The sequence below is a fragment of the Scylla paramamosain genome, chromosome 2 (assembly GCF_035594125.1).
Source record: "Scylla paramamosain isolate STU-SP2022 chromosome 2, ASM3559412v1, whole genome shotgun sequence".
Taxonomy (NCBI): Eukaryota; Metazoa; Arthropoda; class Malacostraca; order Decapoda; family Portunidae; genus Scylla; species Scylla paramamosain.
The window spans coordinates 37,204,317-37,219,434 of NC_087152.1; the positions used below are offsets into that span (position 1 = coordinate 37,204,317).

Here is a 15,118-nt window from a genome sequence, read left to right on the forward strand (position 1 = left end):
CGCCTTTAAAAATTCCGTGCAGTCTCTTCATGCTGTGTGGTGTTTCTTCTTTTCCTTCCTGGCCTGGTTGGAGGGAGTGGTGGGTGGGGTGAAGCCTTCATCCGTGCAGTCCTATTTCTCTCACTGTATGCTAGTAGGTAGTGTACCTCCTATAGACAGCCCCGTGAGGACTAACAGGTTTTCTGTTCGTTATTCCTTTGTGTTTCTTTGTGCTCTCCTCCTCCTCCTCTTCCTCCTCTCCTTCATCCTCCTCCACCCTGTAGTTTCTGGAATCCGTCCAAGGATCGGCGCCAGACAGACCTTCTATAATAAAGCCTTCAGCGCTAATAACAGATTAAAGACTCTCTGTGAGAAGAAAAAGGTCGTGCTTGCAGATTTTTGGAATAATGTTATAACCAATCCTGTCTCTGTCAGGAGGGTGGGTTGTAGTTGAAGCAAATTGGAGCTGCGCATCTCGGAAGATATTTTTGACCGTCACTTTCCTGTGCATAAATAGGATAATCATGCAGCTCTCATACTGAATGCGATCTTTTACATTAATTTGCTAAGAAAGGATTTGTATCACTACCTTGAAAGATTAATGCAGACCAGAAATATCTTTGACCTATTTTTTTTACTGAGTCCGTGGAACTTAAGTGGCAGAGGATGAAATAGAAATAAAATGGGCTTTCTTTCAAAAAAAGAATTAGATAAAATGTTCCGAAAAAAAAAAGTAATAACACAGCAAGAAAAAAAAAATGGAGTATCAGAATCGAGCAAGAAAAAAATGGAGAATATCTGAAGCGAGTAAATCTAACTCACAAGAGTTTTGTAGTCACGCAAACAGTAAAAATATTCATATGTGTTATCGGACCACTTGCCAAAGGAGGATAATCATTTGGATGACAGAAGCGAAACAGCAGCCATACTAAATATCTTTCCTGCGTCTGTATTCACTGACGAAAATTTGACATTAATCCATCCTCTTGGAAACTTGATATAAAAAAAAACTTGCAGATGGCGTGCGTGTCCTAGTAAGTGACAGTCTACACTCAGATGAAAAGTTAAAATACCTGACAAAGTTTTCTCCAGAATTCTGAAAGATATGAAGCACCAGATAAGTAAATCGCCACTGATCTCATTAGACAAGACTTTAACAGATTGTAAAGTTCAGACAGACTGGAAATGCGCCAACTTAACATCAATATTCAAGAAAGTCACAACCAAAAAATTATCGATCTTATAGTTTGACGTCAGTTGTTTGAAAGTCAGTGGAAACCATCATTCTTGACAATATGTTGATTTTTTTTTTCTTATGATACTGCACACGATGGTTTCCACAGCAAGCATTCGTTCGTAATTAATTTTTACTAAGTTCATAATCTTTTGATGTCCTCGACACTGCAACAATTACAATGTTAAAAACAGACAAGTTTTTTTTTTTTTTATTCCATTTCACAACTTATCCTCTGCTGTCATAGCAAATTATAATTCAATTTCATTCGAGTTTATTTGATAAAATGGCTCTTTACTGAAGTGTTGTTGACTGTCGGACACTGGATACAAGTAGCAAGAGGGGTAGCTATCATCTCTTTCCAATAAAATTTCCATAAGTTATTGTCTTGGTACTTGGTACTTCATCTTCTGCCAGCCCTGGGTGGAGAGAGCGCTGAGTGGGGAAGAGTCTTCATTTTGCTGTTATTTTCTCTTACCTTATGTTAAATTGCGTTGTTCCCTCAAATAGCTCCGTAAGGACAAAAAGGTCTGCTGCTTCTCTCTCTCTCTCTCTCTCTCTCTCTCTCTCTCTCTCTCTCTCTCTCTCTCTCTCTCTCTCTCTCTCTCTCTCTCTCTCTCTCTCTCTCTCTCTCTCTCTCTCTCTCTCTCTCTCTCTCTCTCTCTCTCTCTCTCTCTCTCTCTCTCTCGTGTTAGTATACCTCCTCCTCCTTCTCCTCCTCCTCGTCTCCTCCTCCTCCTCCTCCTCCTCCTCCTCCTCCTCCTCCTCCTCCTCCATACCACACTGTATCTGCATTACACTGTTATATATCTGTTGCAACGTGACATGTCTTTATAGAATTTTATTCTATTTTATTTTTTATTTCATTTCATTATTAAATTAATGCATTTCCAATAGATCAGACGGATAGAGTTCTTCAATAGCGTAATTGGATTAAGTTTCCTTTCGTTCTTTCCTATGAAAAACTCCATTTTTTTCTCCCTTTTTTTTTTTCATGCAGGCATCGTATTTTTCGCAACAACTATTACCGTCCCAGAATAAGCTGTATGAGATGGTCACGTGGTGGATGGGGGAGAGGCCTTCTGCTGTACTATCCTATCTCTACTTCACCAGTTTACTGAGAATTAGTTCCCAAATAAAGATCACGACCTCTGTAATCCTCTTCTTCCTTTTTGTATTAATATTTTCTATGTTCGCCTGCTTGCTTCTTAATTTCCTCTATTCCTTTCTCCCACTAATTAATTCATTCATTTATTCATTCATTTCCCTTGTCCTCTTTTCCTTCATTACGTATTCTGTTCAGATCTTGTTCTCGCTCCTCCTCCTCCTCCTCTTTTCTTTCTTTCTTCATTTTCTTCTTCTTCTTTCTTCTCTTCCTTCTTCTTCTTCTTCTTCTTCTTCTTCTTCTTATTCTTGTTCTTGTTCTTGTTCTTCTTCTTCTTCTTCTTCTTCTTCTTCTTCTTCTTCTTCTTCTTGTTCTTCTTGTTCTTCTTGTTCTTCTTTTTTCTTCTTCCTTCTTTCTTCTTCATTTTTTTTCTTATTCTTATTCTCCTTCTTGTTCATTTCTCTTTTTCTTTTTCTTCCTCTTTGTTATCTCCATTGTTATCACGCACTTCTGTTCTATTACCACCACCACCACCACCTTCTGCCCCCATTCCTTTCCACGCCCCCTGCGGACATGACCTCACCTTCGGATTTAGGTAATTGCGTTATAGAGATTAGATTATAGAGCAGACACTCGCGGTATTCCTCGCAGGCTTGGCGTATAACTGGCAGTGGCACCTCGCAGCGATAGTGCCTCCGCCGCAGCTCTTGTGGGGACGTGGAAGGTGGTGGTGGTGGTGGTAGGTGTGTTGTTTTGGGTATACGTGTACTGTCTTTTCCTCGTTTCTGTAATTTGATGTGATTTTTAGTGTTTTATTTTTGTGTTTTTTTTTTCTAACTTTTTTTATGTGTGTATTTATTTTCTCTGTTTCTGTCGTTTAATGTGTGTTCGTCTCTTTTGCCATCTATTTACTTCGGTTTGTCTCTTTGCTTCTGTCCCTGGTTCTCTCTCTCTCTCTCTCTCTCTCTCTCTCTCTCTCTCTCTCTCTCTCTCTCTCTCTCTCTCTCTCTCTCTCTCTCTCTCTCTCTCTCTCTCTCTCTCTCTCTCTCTCTCTCTCATCTCTCTCTCTTACATCACGCCCCTACTTTTAATTAACTCCCTCCCCCCTTTAGTCATTCATCACCTGTAATCATTCCTCTTCCCTACGCTCACCTTGCTCTTCTTCCTCCCACCTCTTCCTGCTGTCTCCTCCTCCTCCTCCTCCTCCTCCCTCCTCCTCCCTCCACCTCCCGCCTCTTCTTGCCTCCTGCAGTGACCAATCTTCCGTCTGGTTAATCACTTCCTTGAACCCGTTAATATTTTTTGGGAGCGGGTGGATTGTTCTGGGCACAAACCACCGGTGCAACCAATATGTGGGAGGTGTGTGGTAGGGAGCGGTAAGCACAGTACTTAGATCTATCACATTTGATATTCGGAGTACAAAGGACACGGGTAGTGGACGGAGAGAAAAGCACGACACGCTATGACTGAGTGCCGAGCCGACTCCCTCATGAGTAGACATTCACTCGAGCTGGGAACGCCGATACAACAAGAAAGGCGTGCAAAATAGAGACAGACGAGAAGCGCTGAATAATGAATGAATGAATGAATAAATAAATAATTAGTAGTAATAGTAATACAATAATGATGATAATAATAATAATAATAATGATAATAATAATAATAATGATAATAATAATAATAATAATAATAATAATAATAATAATAATAATAATAATAATAATAATAATAAAAAGAAAATTAATTTATGTATTATAACAGGATAGATAGATGGAAGGGAATGGAAATGAGACTTGAAGGAGATGCTAATGTACCTAGAAACGTATTCTTAATCAAAACGTTTTGTTCTCTTTCATTAGGACTATTTTCAAAGGTCACACAGATTACTAGTCGGGTTCTCATAATTACTTTCCCATTGGTGATGCAGAATAGTTGTTAAACTATCATTCTTGAAAAGCATAATAACTTCCGATATATTCTATTTAAAGTGGTCAAGATTATGCATTGAAATATTTGAGAATATGGCACCGGTTTATTTTTTTATTCTGGGTCTCATAAAAGGATTGATGATGTCTTCTTCATCAAGAGGTTAAGTCATCCCTACCCACCCATTACAATTGTGTGTTTATTTACTATTTGCTTGATAACAATGTGTGAATTTACGAGGTCTGGATATTGTCAATAATAATTGATGGAATAATCTTTACTTTTACTTGTCAGTGAGTCGCATAAAAAAAAAAAATGCTTGCTTGATATGGGAAATTCCAAAGAGTTGGATTGTTTAGTTATGAAAGAGTGCCTTGATGGTCCTCTTTTTAAATTTATCAGTTCTTAGTAAAAAGGATTTTGCAGAGGCTTAGGACAGTCAAAATACGCATAATGGATAAACCTTAATTGCATTATTACCATTGTGATGCATGATGGTAACACTGACTCTTGATTACGCCCACAGCGCTTCAAGAATAACCTCAATAGAACAAAACACAAACAACCACTTTGTGAGCATAACATAAAGAAAGCATGAAGGAAAGCTGCAAGAAAAACAGCAGGAATACACGTGGCAGTTCCTGTACAAAAGTAAACCCACTTATTGTTCCTGATCAAAGATTTTTCTAATTTTTTTTTTCAAACTCCCTATTGACTCGACACTAACAACGTAATTACTGAATCTATTCCAGCCATCTACCATTATCTGTGAATCATTTCCTTCCCGCGTCGTTTTCAAAACCTAACTTTTATTTATTATTTATTTATTATCGTTACTACATAATGTTCCATAAAAGTAAATATACATTTCATTTTATACTTACCATAACCACTGAATATAGGTAAACAATATAATCTCTTAAAAGTTGTAAGGCAATTTTCTATACTTTCAGTGAGGTAGCTTTTCCGATACCTCCATCACCAGGTAACTCTATTAGCCGTGCTGCTCCCCACCTCAGCCAAGCCCTCGGTGCACCTCTCCAGGCTCTCAGCTCTGAGTAATCGGGGGTGGCTGCAGGTAAAATGCACGTGCTTCGCGTCGTTACCTCCCAAGCGAGCGCAAAGAAAGCCATAAGTCGCTGAATTTGTCGAATAGTGCCGGAGAAAAGACAAGGTTTGAGTGCCACAGGGAAGATTCTGTTACTAATATGGATGTCAAAGAAAAAGGTTTGGGTTCCATAGGGGAGTCTACATTACTAATATATAAGTACCAGAGAGAAAAGAAGGTTTGACATTATTTAAAAGAAAGCTTGGTATTGCTGATATGAGTGCCACAGAGGGAAGATCTATTTTACATACATGCGAGTGTCAGATAGAAAAAAAAAAAAAAGATATATATATATATATATATATACGAGGTGTGTCATTAAAGTTCCAGGACTGGTGCCACACAAGTTTTATTTCACATCCAGGCTACAAACTATAGGTTATCTCCTTCGAAGTAATCCCCCTGGCACCGCATGCACTTGTCCATCCTTCTCTGCCAGGCTTGCATGCACTGCTGGAAGGATTCTTGCGGGATGCTCCTCAGCTCCGTCGTCACGGCCTTTTTGATGTCGTCCGCATCATCAAAACGGGTCCCCTTCATGACCTCCTTGAGCTTGGGGAAGAGGAAGAAGTCGCACGGAGCGAGGTCAGGTGAGTAGGGCGGTTGCTCCAGCACGGCGATGTTCTTCTTGGCCAAGAACTCTCTGATGCTCAGGGCATTGTGAGCAGGCGCATTGTCGTGGTGAAGCAGCCACGAGTTGCCCTGCCACAACTCCCGCCTCTTCTCGCGCACTGCACGAAGCAGACGCCGCAGTACTTCTTTGTACACATGTTGGTTGACTGTCTGGCCCTGTGGCAAGAACTCGCAGTGGACGATGCCCCTCACATCGAAGAAAGCGATCAACATGACCTTGAAGCTGGACCTGGACTGCCTTGCTTTCTTCGGCCGTGGCGACGCCGGACTCTTCCATTGAAGGCTCTGGCGTTTGGTCTCCGGGTCGTACTCAAATACCCAGGACTCATCGCCGGTGATGACTCCTGAGCAAGTCTGGTTCAGTTTCCAGACGCTCGAGGATGTCCTGACACACCTGCATGCGTCGTCCCTTCTGGTCATCGTTCAGGAGTCTCGGCACCATCTTCGCACAGACTTTCCGCATGCCCAGATCTTCAGTGATAATCTTCCACACGCTGTTGTGGTTCATGCCAAGCTCATCTGCGATCTTTCGAACAGTCAACCGACGATCGTCACGCACCATCTGCTTGACACGCTCAACATTGGCCTCATTCCTGCTCGTTGAGGGTCTTCCACTCCTGGGGTCATCTTCCACGTCCTCCCGGCCCTCTTTGAACCTCTTGCACCACTCAAAAACACGTGAGCGTGACATTGTCTCATCCCCGTACACTTTTTGCAGCATACCCAGTGCTTCTGACGGCGTTTTCCCCAACTGCACCAAAAACTTCAAGTTTGTTCGCTGTTCAGCGCTCATTGTTAAACGACCTGCAACAGAGGACATGATTTTAAAAGCACGTAAGAAAAAGATTAGTGACTGTAGAGGGTTGGGAGCGCAGTTGTATACTCCAGAAGGATTACTTTGAAGGGGAAATATGGTGGTTTGTGGCTTGGGTTTGAAATTCATCTTTTAGGACACCAGTCCTGGAACTTTAATGACACACCTCGTATATATATATATATATATATATATATATATATATATATATATATATACAAAAAAGCAGGAAAGTGTCATGCATGAAAAAAAAAAAACCGGTATCGCTAACATATGAGAAAAAAAGAAGGCACGCCATTACTAACATCGAGGACGGGTATGGAATGCAAGACGTGGAAGCGATAACCGATATGCCAAGAAAACGCATTTGTGCCATGAATGCGAATCACCTGCACGGCTGTAGGTGCTTACTCTTCTTATATTATCCATTTTTTATACTGTTCCCTTACAAACATGTGGCAGATAACAGGAATAAACTTATTCTGAGTCCATAGGGATATTTCCAAGAAGGTAAATTTATGGATGGGGATGATAGGTCTGTATATGTATGTATGTTTTATTCAGGGCCAGCTACACACAGACCTGGTGGTTGCTTGCTGCTGCTTCCCCCATGTTCTTGTGTTCTTACAGCTTCTTTCTTCAGTACAAGCGCAACTTTAATGCTGGATGGAATACTAGCGCGCTCCTACCGCTTGCTTCATACAGTAATACAAAAACCTGACTAACATTTCAGCATAATATCTGTATGCACATTTGGTCGTCCCTCTTTGTGAAAATTTCTTTCGTTATTCATTGTTCACCGCTATTCGGGGTGTCCAGCACAAGAGGGCGAGGATAAAGAGAAGGGCCTCAGGGAGACAGATCGAGCCCAGGAGAGGAAAGAAAGGACGTCCCGACAGCGATAGTTCTTAAGCTAGAAATATAAGCACGACTTAATTTCAATATTAGCTGTGTGGACCATTTTACAGCCAATCAGAGGGTGAGTGTCCAATACGTCCCCTAGCAATTTAGCTTTTTATCCTTTTTATGTCTTCCTCCAAGACTGATGGCAGGAAAGGAGATTGTGCTTACACTTCTTTAAGTATTATATTCCCTGCCTGTGATCAAAATTCCGGTACCAGTGTTATCTCGCCCTGTCTGAGCAGCAGTGTAGCAAAACAACCAGATCTATGTGTCTTTAATGTACAGGATCCAGCAGCAATTATTCTATGTAGAGCTGATATGTACATGGGATCAGTCGCTGCCTTGAGCCACTCCTCTCTTGTCTTGACACCAGGGAGGACCAAGCACCAGTGTGTGTAAGAGTAACAATTTGTTCACGTCTCCCTTCACAAGTAGTAGAGACGTAAATATGCACACCAGAATAGCATCAATATCAGTTGTGCGTGACAACATTTGCACGCTCCCATATATCACCTGTCTTGTAAGAACCAAGTCTGTAATATTACATGTCACACGTAACTCCTATGGTTTTCTCAGGCAATGAATTAAATAATTAGTCTATATTCTTCAGGCTGCTCCAGTTAGAGGTCACCATTATAGGTCATTCGCCTTCACGTTACTGTCGTCCGCATCATCGTCAACAACACACTCACATCACCTGCGTAACAATATTATCCAGAAAACCTGTGTGATAAAGAGGATGGGATAGCGCAATACAATGTACCACTGGTAAAACTCTAACCTGTTATAGAAATGCATGGAAAAAAAAAAAAACATTTTGGCAGCATAGAAAAGCTTTAATCATCAGGTAAAAAAAATGAACTGACACGGTTTTGCGTTTTCATCACTCAGGTTTATTTCGGTTTAAATTTCTCTCAATGGTGCATTTACCGCAGCAAATGATGTCACCAAGTCTGGTGAATTTTATGTGTACAAGTGTAGTAAAAATTGATATTTGAACTGATGAACAGCTTTTATATTAAAAACTCTACAAAGGCCAAGAAAAACTGGATGTGTTAAAAGTGGAGGTAAGTGTCTGATACTGTTTATTTATTCATTTATTTATTATCATTTCTGTAAAACATTTTGTACATCATAACATCACTTCTAATGGCAGCCCGTGAACGCAAGCATCACAAGCTCCCTCACGTGATCTCTCCTCTTCTCCCTTACGTTTCTACTCTGTATATGTAATGTTTCTGGTACGTTTCCATTTGAGTGTGTGCGCCAGCAGTAGCCTCGGGGAAAGCTGCTGCACGCTTCGCTGTCTTTTGAGGAAAATGGAATAGGGCAATACATGCGAGCCTCTCCAGTCCCTTGAAACGTGCCAGAGGTTTTCTTGTTAGGTTTCCAGTTTGTTGTATCATGTTTGGTGAGGAAAACAACAGATCACGTTATGTCATGTCTAGTGAGTAAATAGAATGGGGAATATTACACCAGATAAATAGGTGAAGAGTGTTTAGTGAGGAAATAAAATCTAGAACGATACGGTATGTTGAGTGAATAAATGTAACAGATGACATCATTTCGTGTCCAGTGAATAAGTGGAATGGAGAATGGTGCGCTAAGTTTAGTTATTGAATACAATGGAGGTCATATTTAGTGAAGAGTACAAATAGAACATACAAGACGCTTCACTGGTGAGGAGTACCTTGTGACGCGTACAGAACCTCTCAGCGCTTAGATCTGCAGCTCGTTACATCGTCTTCAATTTCAGTTTATTATCTTTTACCTTTATCCTTGTGTCTCTGTATTTTATGTTATCTCTTAATTTCTGCAGATGGTTTTCTAGTGTTGTTACATCGGTAGAGTGTTCATTTCTTTCTGTTTCCTCAGCACATCCATCTCAATCTACCGTCACTTTTCCGATCTCTTCCATATCTCCGTCCAATATCACGTCACTCTCTCTCACTCTCCCTCTGGGTTATCACGGGTTCTGCTCGCTATCCACTTTTGCTTCCCTTTCAGCCTCTCCACTGCCTCGATAAATCCTGCCACGTCTTATCCCTTTGCCGCCCTACAACTTCCAATATACTGTCCCGGCACTTCATTCACCAACTAACCTTGCAGTCCATCCTTTTTTTTTCCGCGAGTGAGGCTTTGTGATGAATTTATGAGGTCCTCTGCAAGGCTGTTGTTCTCTGCTTTTTATTTCCTTTGTTTCAGCACCGCTGTAGTAGTCAGTGGAAGTTGCTGCTGACTTATTCATCCCACCACGATGATGTTGGTGGGGATTAGTGTGTGACAGCAAATAAATAAGAATTAGTGTGAATGTAGGAGTAAACTTTTTTTTTTCTTTTCCTTTTTGTTTGAAGGGGAAGCTGTTTGAGCGCCATGGTTTAATATTTTTAATTGTTTATTAGAAGCTCCACAATGTCTGGTGGTCTTTTTTTTTTTTTCTTACTTGCACCACAACATTCTATCAGTCCTTCAATGCTGGACCCGGGGGAGCGAGGGGAAGGGGGGTGCTGAACAGTTCCTGGCTTTGAGTAGGGTTACCAGATTTACAGCATAATAGGTAGGGTTTAATTGGTCTTGATTCGGGCTCATCTGTGACCTTACAATTACCAGTCCGGAATCTTGACACCCAGATTTTGTCACTGAAGTATGATGTCATCTTTTAAGACCTCCATCATCTCGCTGTGGGTTTTCCTCGCTCCATTGCTCTATAGGAAAAGGAACTTCATGACCGCTTATACATCAGTTTCGAGAAATTCCATTGTTGAAATTACCATCATGTGTTACACCTTTAATAAAATGAAAGACAGGTTGCATATCATCACAATTTCTGCATGTTTTCCTAATAAAGAGTTGTTCTACCTGTGCTGTGAGTCTGATATCCCCACCCTTTCGCGAACCCCTCAAAGCCAAGAACTTTTCAGCATCCCCTCGTGTTTTCCCATAACCACCCACAAGTTTTTAGTCGCTTGCTCTATACTACAGCCCCTTAAATAGTTATGCAGCTTTGTAAAGATAAAATTAATCTTCTGTTCTCTTCTTTATTTATTGTGGTCATACTAATAATTTTACAGTGCTCTGAATATCAACAAAGGATGACCATGTTAGTATAAGAGGCTTGTGGAGAAATTGTTGCAGTCGAAGAATTAAAATCACTTCTTTTCCCAAAATCACCAACAAATTTTATATTTTATAGTATTATTATGCAGATTGGAAAAGACTGTTAAACTTCTGCTCTTTCCTGTTTTTTAGTCACATGCTTTTATTATTGTTATGTAGCCTGAGGAAGAGAAAATCAACCGTCTGCTCTCTCTCTTTTTTATGTGTTTATGCGTTTTATTTATTTATTTATTACTTTCGTTTTATTGTTGTCTGAATGCAAACAAAAGATTACCATGACAGTAAAAGGGAATCTGCTGAGAACTCGGTGCAGTGAAGGGGTCAGTCACTTATTCTATTATTATGGAGCTTGGGAAAGACAAAATTAACCTTTTGTTCTTTTATTTTTATTTTTTTTTATTTTTATCTTTTATTTATTTATTTATTTTTTTTATTTATTTATTTTTTTATTTTTTATTTTTTTGCATATCGTTCTGAATGCAAAGGTGACCATGGCAGTATAGAGGGTTTGTGAAGTCGTTGCAGTCAGTCACCTCTGCCCCCATAATTACCTAGTTTTTTTTTTTTTTTCTTTTTTGTGACCTGGTAAAGACAGAATTACTTTATACGAGTATTCTCACATTATCTGTGTCCGGTGCAAATATTTTTCTACAATGCTACGAATGCTAGTCATTTTTGCTCATATTGTTATTATGTAGCCTGCAAAAGACAAAATTAACTTTATATTCTCTCATTTTTAAGAGTCTATCCAAATATTTCGTTTTTACGCTTCTCTGAATGCTAACAAAGAATGACCATGACAGTAACAGATCTGTGAAGTGAAAGGGATAAAGTCACTTGTTTTTATATTATTATTATGTAGCCTGGAGAGAGAATATTAACCTATTCCTATTTTTGTTTTTTTCCATGCTAGTAATTCCAGTGCACGGAAGGCTAACAAAGGATGACCATGACAATAAAACGAGATCTGTGGAGAAGCCGCTGCAGTCAAAGGTTAAAGTCACTTGTGTTCCTCGGAGCACGAGAAGGCGATCACCATGACGACGCGGTGACCAGACAACCGCCTTCAGGTTCCGCCAACGCTTAATATTTTTTTTTTTTTACCACATTTCACCAGGAAGTTTGGAGGTCCTTGCATGTTCCTCATTAACCCAAAGTTGGATTGTTACTTAGGTAAAGTGCAGCACCTGGAGGTAACGTGAGCCCTGAAGAAAGTGGAAGAAAGTGTTGTTCTAAATATATGACCTTGTTCACTGTCCCATGACTCGCTCCTGCTTCAGTGTACGAACGTTCTGAAGTGTACCACGGATGCGCCTCGACGTTGTGGCTGGAAATTTAAGGAAATGCGAAAAAAAAAAAAAATGTCAATGATTATATTGTTTATCACACCACGATACACCGCAGGAATTATTTAAGTCTACCAACGATGCACCTCAACTTTGTGGCTGGGAAAATTAAGAGGATGCAGAGAAAACTGGCATGTTATATACTTTTTTTTTTCTTCTCAACACCATGTACCACGGATATTCTTTACAGTGTACCACTAATGTACCTCGATCGTGTGACTGGGAAATGAAGTGAATGCAGAAATAATATCTTGCTATATAGATTTTCACAGCACAATATGCCGCAGATTTTTTTTTTTTTTTTTTAGTGTACGAATAATGCACGTCGACCTTGGCTGGCTTGGAGATTAAGAAAATGCACAAAAATTTCATGTTGTATATATATTTTTTTTTTTTCCAATGCCATACACTCCATAATTGTTTTACTGAAGTGCACCACCTATTCACGTCTACCCTGTGGCTGGGAAAGTAAGAAAAAGGAAGAAAAAATGTTGTAAAGGTTATCTAATCTTCCTGAACACGATATACCGGAGATGTAAGTACAAAAGAAAAAGAGAGGGACTTTATGAAGCAAACACAACTCTCCTCCCTACTTTTTCACTACTCCAGTAATGCAACACGACTCGCTCCGCACACTTTATTCTCGTCCGCTGCAGTGTTATCTCCGTAATCTTTCCTCGCCACCATTTTTCACCATCAGTAAACCACGACACCACCACCACCACCACCACCACCACCACCACCACCACTACCGCCGCCACTAACACGTTTCATCCCGCAGAAAAATGGAGGAGGACAAGATGTGGAATTTACCTCACTCACCTTCTCTCCATCTTTGTAAATTAAGCCAGGTGAGATGCCTCCTGTTACCCCAACCCCCAACTGCCCCCGTCTTGCCCACCTTAAGTCCGCAGCACCTCCCGCCACCCTCCCTCCTTATCTCTCTCCTGCAAGTGCTCTTGAAGGGTGTTTTTTGGCACTTGTCAGCTCCGTGAAGTCATACCACACTTTAAAAGCAGATTTTTAAGAGGATTATGACTCCCAGCCGCTCAAGAAAATTAGTCAACAAAGAAATTGGTTGAAAACGTGCCTGGAGTGGCTTCCTATGTTTCTTTCCTTCTTTCTCTTCCTTTTTTACTCACTCTTCTTTCTTTTTCCTCCTTTTCTTTCAGGTGAGGAAGACAGACGCTCCGAGTGTTGTTATGTGCTTGACGTGATGGCAAGAATTGTTGTGTTGCTTTTCTGTTGCCTTCTGCTTGTTTGTCTGTGTATATCTGTGTTTTCTCTACGGATATTTGCCTCTGCTTCTGTGTGAATTGTGTGTGTGTGTGTGTGTGTGTGTGTTTCTCTCCTTCTTTGTGTGTTGTTTTTCCGAATCTCTTTCTCTCTTTTATTTGTCTTCCACCTGTGAATGTGGCTCTATTTTTTTTTTCTTTTTAATCTGTCTGTCTTGTGTGTCTGAATAACCCCTTGCATTCTCTCTCTCTCTCTCTCTCTCTCTCTCTCTCTCTCTCTCTCTCTCTCTCTCTCTCTGGTAATTCGATTTTCAGTCTCGTCTTTTTGTTACATCTCATTCTCCACGTCCTCGGTCGAGGAAGGACGCTAGCAGAGGAATACTCCTGCTGTATAAGGCACAGATCAGGCCTTACCTAGAGTACGCTGCCCTGTCATGGATGTCTAGTGCACTCACGCATATGGGGAAGCTGGACAAAGATGAGCGGAGAGTCATGCGGCTGGTGTAGGGCAACCACCTCCAGCCGCCATCACAGGACCTGGCTCCCCTGGACTCCCTGGCACACCGGAGCGCTTGTGTTGCTCCACACACGCACGCACGCACGCACGCATCTACACACACACACACACACACACACACACACACACACACACACACACACACACACACACACACACACACACACACACACACACACACAAACACACATACACATACACACTCTCTCTCTCTCTCTCTCTCTCTCTCTCTCTCTCTCTCTCTCTCTCTCTCTCTCTCTCTCTCTCTCTCTCTCTCTCTCTCTCTCTCTCTCTCTCTCTCGGGTGTGACGGAGTGGACGTAACGTGATGTTCGTCGCCTCCCATAATTAGGTGGTTCACTGGAGTGTCGGCCTGCCTGCCTGAACCTTTGGGCCGCAGCCACGCGTGAAGCACCGTAACGGCCTGGCGGGGGCGGGGGGTGGGGAAGGGCAGGACGTGGGTCGCGTTTCCATGCAGCTGGGAAGAAGGCAAGGTGCCAAGGAAGGGAGGTCGTGAGAGGGATGCTTTATACCCAATGGGGAGTTCACATGTTGGGTTTTCGTTGCTTTGGGGAAGGTAAAATGGGAGAAGGAAAAGGGAATGATTCTTGAGTGATGGGAAATACTGGAGATTGGGTTCAAAAGCCTGGTTCTGTTTTGATCGAAGTTAAGTGTCATTTCTGAGGAGCAGACGTGAATACAGACTGGTTTCTATGTTATTTGAATGCAGAGGCAGACGCACAGATAAGTGTACTTGCTTATGGTTTTATATATATTTAAACTGTAAACCTTTGATGCAGTAAAGAGCACACTTGGCTATGAATTTGCTTCCCCTAGTTCGAATATAGACAGAGGCAGTCAGTGTACACCTCATCCAGCTCTTCATTCTTGCTTCGCATTAATCAATAAACGGATAATTCGGGAAGCCTTGGAAAGATTAAGTGGAAATCTGAATGTCACACTGGCTCTGTATCTCGCAGTGTGGGACATCATCCACCACAGATTCAAAGGCCAATGAGACAGAGATAGGCGCCGAGGCCACATGCAGCTGTAGCGGATGCCGCCACGTTTACCTTCACCGTTATTAGTGTGTTGGCCTCAGGCTTTATTGCGGCACATGTCCATGGCCAAGAGTTTAAGTTGTGGTCGATACTGGAACCAGAGTCGTTTAAGGTTAAAATGACACTTAGACACAAGGGCAG

The 15,118-nt window shown here is 41.3% G+C and overlaps 1 long non-coding RNA gene across 2 annotated transcripts in view; it reads left to right on the forward strand.

Annotated features, from left to right (window-relative positions):
• LOC135114546 (uncharacterized) overlaps positions 1-12,781 on the forward strand; it is a 149,457-nt gene extending 136,676 nt beyond the window's left edge. For both annotated transcript variants that reach the window (XR_010275536.1, XR_010275537.1), the window contains exon 4: positions 11,733-12,781. This is a non-coding gene — a long non-coding RNA (uncharacterized LOC135114546). The remainder of the gene's footprint in view (positions 1-11,732) is intronic.
• Positions 12,782-15,118: the final 2,337 nt, after the last annotated feature.